Raw genomic sequence first — 6000 nt, forward strand, 5'->3', positions numbered from 1 at the left:
CTTCAGTTAACTTTGTCTCCACCTTTCTGGGAGCAGCATCATAGCAGTGGAACAGAAACCTGTCAGAATGCTTCATTATCATCCCCATAAACCCACTTCACTTGTTCTCAATTAATGGGATCAATGACCACCCAAGCTCCTCAGACCTCTACCTCAGAGTCACTGTGGACCTTTCTCATTATCTTACTCCCCTATTCAAGCCATTTTTGAAGCATCTCTACAAAAGCCATTTAATCCCCAGTCATAATCTCAGACCAGCCATGATTGCAACCTCAACAGACTCACACCTGTACAGATGGACCATAGAGTTCCCAACAGTTCCTCTACCTCATTATGATGTTAAAATCTCCACCCAAGGAGAAGCACAAACCTCATTAATGTAACATACGTATAGGCATATTTCTTAAGTACACATGTATGATCCTATCCTACCTCCCTTTCAAAAGACCATTTGTTACTCGTCTCAAAATAATCATCAAGATAAAAATTTAAGACAGTGACTAATGTCCTTTTTGTTGTCTGGGCACATTCAGGCAAAGGATAGAATTTGAACTTTTCCTTCAGGTACTCAGCCTTATAAAATTAGGAGTCTTAAAAAATTTTGTTTTTTTTCAAATTCTTTACTACTCAACATATGAAATCTCAAATCACTCTTGAAACATTTTATAGAATTTTAAGCATTTAACATTACTGGTTTCTAGCTTGTATCTTTTAGTCTTCATCCATTTTTCTAAATAAATCTGACCTATTTCACCAAGTGGCAACAAAAATGTTTGAATAAAGACTACATATTTTTTTAACCTCCTTCCACTTTTGTGGATGATTTGGCAACTATAAAATATTTGGATTACTTTCATCTTTAGTGAAGATAAACATGCATATTTCAGGAGGAAATTTCAATTTGAAATTGAAAAACCATACTAAAATAGGACATGTACTCAAAATAATTAAAACTAGTAAAGAAAAAACATACAGTGCACCTTTTGACATTGATCTGTGGGTTGCCAAATGAGGTACTGAATTAAAAAACAATTTTGCAAGTGCTTAGTTCATCTATAGTTGGCTTTTTCCCCCCTAAGATTCTGTTTATTTGAGGGAGAGAGAGTGCACACATATGAACAGAAGGAGGGGCAGAGGGTGAAGCAGACTTCCCGCTGAGCAAGAAGCCTGAACATGGGCCTCAATCCTAGGACCCTGGAATCATGTCCTGAGTCAAAGGCAGAGGCTTAAATGACTGACCCATTCAGGTGTCCCTATAGTTGGCTCTTGATAGGCCTTTTTATTGCTCAGATAGCAGAGACTCCATATTGCTTATCTTTTATACTCAAAGCCCAGTACAGTGCCTGTCTATTCATAGACGTTTAATAAATGTCTGTTGAATGAAGAAAAACATCCTAGGCTCCTGCCACCTATATTGTTGGTCTGTGTCAAAGTTACAGTCATTATCACTCTATTAGTCGTAGGTCAGTTCAGAAAATAGAAACTGTATTAAGCATCTCAAACAGAAGGGATTTAATATAGAGAAATAGTTACATGAGTGATGGAAGGTGAAAGCACAGCAAGGGGTTGCTGAGGTAAGCTGGAGGTGATAGCTCTAGGAAGAAACCACTCCAACATTGCCCCTAGAGCTAAGGAAATAGTGGGCACAATTAGGATTACCTTGTAGCTCAGAGCAGAGTCCCTGAGGAGTTGATGACCAGAAGAGGGGTTGAAGAGAGAAACTGCCCCATGTGGCAGCCACTAATGTCTCTGACTCAGGTAGTGCTAAAGGAAGCTGGAAATGAGAACAACTGCTACCACTAGAGCAATGCTAACAGGCATTCCCCATTTGCTCTCCTTTCAGTCTCTGTAGAACACAGTGTTTCTCAACTAGGGGTGATTTTGTTTCCTAGGAGATATTTGCAACATCTGGAGACATTTTTTGTTTGTCACACTGGGGTAGAAAATGTTACTGGCATCTAGTGGTAGAGGCCAGGGATCCTGCTAAGTAAGCATTCTACAATTCCCCTGTTCTGGCCAGACTGTAGAAATCCCCGACAAAAAAAAAAAAAAAAAAAAAAAACACAAAAACAAAAACAAAAAAACATTACAAATCCCAGGAGAGTAACATCACCAAGATAGTGACATAGATCATTCCTGACTTTGCTCTATCTCATTTAAAAAAAATGGACAAGACACTACAGAAAATCCTAGAGCACAGGTGAGGCTGAAGCACCTTCCCCAGTCTCCCAGTACCACAGAGGCAAAGATAAACTGAATTATAAAGATAAGAGCCTGTGTTCCTCCAGGAGGAAAAGAGAGTCCAGTGTGGACATCTAGCTTCCCCAGAATTGTGGTTCACTTCTTGGGACTCCCAACTTTGGTCTCATCAGACAGAGGTTGTTGGGGAATCTGTAGGGCTTGACCACTGGGAATCTCATTGTGATAGAGACAGGGAGAGGGATTTGCAATAATCAGCAAATGGATCATGGCAGACTGAGTTCCTACCCGCAGTGTTCAAGTAGTTGTCTCAATCAGTAGTTTTGCTTACTTGCAGAAACAAGATGGCAGTGTACAGTGTAGTCCAACCAGGGAACTTGGTGGTGCAGGTCTGCCTGGGTTGGGTCCTCAGATGAAGAGTCTTGATAGCCCTGGAGCCTGTTCTGTTGCTGCCCAGGCAGGGATGCTGAGTCATAGTCCTAGGACCACAGGGGAGGGTAGCTGCATAGCCAACTGTATCATCTTAGTCTGACCCACTGCTGAATATATCTCTGGGTCCTATCTGACCAGAAAGCATGGTAGGAACACCTAGAAGCTGAATGGCCCAACAACACTTGGGTAGAGAGTTTGACAAATAGAACTGATGGTCCACAGAGCAGAGCCCGTCACACTTAAGGAAGTTAAGGAGCAGGTTGGTTTGAGTTAAGACCACAAACAACCTTTTGGAACTTTGAATTAGCATCCCTGCTCTGCCCAGGCAGAAAGGCTAATTTATAGCCCTACCCACTATTGAGTGCAGCTGCTGGCCCCTCCAAACCAGAAACCTGATTGAGAGCACCTGGGAGCCAGTTTGAAGGAGACCCTCATGTTTCACTCAGGCAGGAGAGCTAACTCATAGTCCCAGCCACTGCAGAATGCAGCTTCTGGGCCCCTTTGACCAGAAAGCCTGATTGAGAACCCCTGAGAAGGGGCTGGGGCTGGCCCTCCCATTCTGTTCCAGCAGGAGAGCTCATTAATAGCCATGCCCACTTCCCCACCCCCCATATAGCTCCTGACCAGAAAGTCTGGCCTGGATACCTAGAAGGGGAAATAAAAAAAAAAAAAATATTTTGAACCAACCAAAAACAAAAACACAGCATACCAAAACTTATGGAATGCAGCAAAAGTAGTTCTAAGAGGGAAGTTCATAGTCTTAGGTGACATTAAGAATCAAAAAGGTCTTGAATAAGTGACCTAATACTATGACTAAAGGAACTAACAAAAGAATGAACTGAGGCCAAAATTAGCAGAAGGAAGGAAGTGATAAAGATGAGAGCAGAAATAAGTGAAAGAATAGGAAAATAATAGAAAATATTAACAAAGAATTGGTTCTTTGAAAAGATTTTTAAAATTTGACAAGCTTTTAGCTATACTAACCAAGGAAAAAAGAGAAGACCCAAATCAACAAAATTATAAATAATAACAAATAAAATAAAAATATAAATATAAATAAAAAAGAAGACATTATGACTGATATCACATAAAAACAAAGAATCATAAGAGGCTACTATGAACCACTATATGCCATCAAATTGGATAAGCTAGAAGACATGGAAAAATTCTTAGGAACATACAACCTACCAAGATTGAATTGGGAAGAAATGGAAAATATGATGAGACAAATTACTGATTGAATCAGTAATCAAAAATTTCTCAAAGAAGAAAAACTCAGGACCAGATGATTCTATTGGTAAATTTTACCATACATTTAAAGAAGAATTAATACCAATTCTCCAAAAAATCAAAAAGGAAAGACCACTCCCAAGCTCACATTACCAGGCCAGCATTACTATGATACCAAAGTCAGAAAAGGATACCACAAGAAAAGAAAACTACCTGATAAATATAAATGCAAAAATTCTCAAAAAAATTCTAACAAATTCAGCAGTGCATTAAAAGAATCATTCACTATAATCAAGTGAATTCATCCCTGGGATACAAGGATGGTTTAACATACGTAAATCAATAAAGATGATATATTACATTAATAGAATGAAATTAAAAATCATATGACCAACTCATTAAACATAGAAAAAGCATTTGACAAAATTCAATATCTGTTCATGGTAAAAATTCTTAACAAATTAAGTACAGAAGGAATGTACATCAATATAATAAAAGCAATATATGACAAGTCCACAGCTAACACTACACTCAGTAGTGAAAAGTTGAAAGCTTTTCCTCTAAGATCAGGAACAAGACAAGTATGTCTTGTTCAAATAGACAAGTATGTCTACTCTTACCACTCCTGTTTAATATAGTACCTAAAGTCCTAGCTAGAGCAATCAGGCAAGAGAAAGAAATAAAAGGCATCAGAATTGGAAAGGAAGAAGTAAAACTGACACTATTTGCAGATGACATGATACTATATATAGGAAATCCTGGACTTGACCAAAAACCTGTTAGATCTAATCAACAGATTCAGTTAAGGTGCAGGATACAAAATCAGCATACAAAAATCAGTAGTGTTCTATACACTAACAATGAATCATCTGAAAAAGAAATAAAGAAAATGATCTCATTTACAATAACATCAAAAATAATAAAAGCCTTGGGACACCTGGGTGCTCAGCGGTTGAGCATCTGCCTTCAGCCCAGGGTGTGACCCTGGAGTCCTGGGATCAAGTCCCACATTGGGCTCCCTGCATGGAGCCTGCTTCTCTCTCTGCCTCTCTCTATGTGTGTCTCTCATGAATAAATAAATAAATAAAATCTTTGAAAAAAAATAGTAAAACCCTTAGGAATAAACTTAACCAAAGAGGTGAAAGATCTCTACATTGAAAACTATAAGACATTGATAAAAGAAATCAAAGAAGACACAAATAAATGGAAAGGCATCCTGTTTTCATGGATTGGAAGAATTAACATTGTTCAAATATTTATACTGCCAAAAGCAATGTATAGATTCAATGCAGTTCCTATCAAGAGTCCATTTTTTTTTATAGAAGAAGAAACAAAAACCCTAAAATTTACATGGAACCACAAAAGACACAGATAGCCAAAGCAATCCTGAGAAAAAAGAACAAAGTGGGAGGCAACACTTCCTGATTTCAAGAGATATTATAAAGCTATGGTAATCTAATACTGTGGTATTGACATGAAAATTGACACGAAGACCAATGGAACAGAAACTAGAGTCCAGAAATAAGCCCATGCAGATATAGTCAGCTAATATTTGACAAGGGAGACAAGAATGGTAGATGGAGAAAGGCAGTTTCTTCAATAAATGGTACTAGGAAAATTGAATGTTGACATACAAAATAATGAAACTAAACCTCTATAACACTTAGAAAAATGAACTCAAAATGGATTAAGATCTCAGTGTAAGACTAGAAATCATAAAACATAGGAAAAAGCTCCTTGACATGGATGATGGCAATGATTTTTGTTTGTTTGTTTTAAATACTTTATTCATTTATTCATTAGAGACACACACACACACACACACACAGAGGCAGAGACACAGGCAGAGGGAGAAGCAGGCTCCATGCAGGGAGCCCGATGTGGGACTCGACCCTGGGACTCCAGGATTATGCCCTGGGCTGAAGGCAGGCTCCAAACCACTGAGCCACACAGGGATTCCTGGCAATGATTTTTGGGTATGACACCTAAAGCAAAAGCAAGAAAATTGAAAATAAGTGAGACTACATAAAACTAAAAAGCTTCTACACAGCAAAACAATCAACAAAATGAAATGACAGTTATTAGAATGGGAAAAAATATTTACAAATCATATATCTGATAAGGGCCTAATATCCAAAA

The sequence above is a fragment of the Vulpes vulpes genome, chromosome 13 (genome assembly GCF_048418805.1).
Source record: "Vulpes vulpes isolate BD-2025 chromosome 13, VulVul3, whole genome shotgun sequence".
Classification (NCBI taxonomy): Eukaryota; Metazoa; Chordata; class Mammalia; order Carnivora; family Canidae; genus Vulpes; species Vulpes vulpes.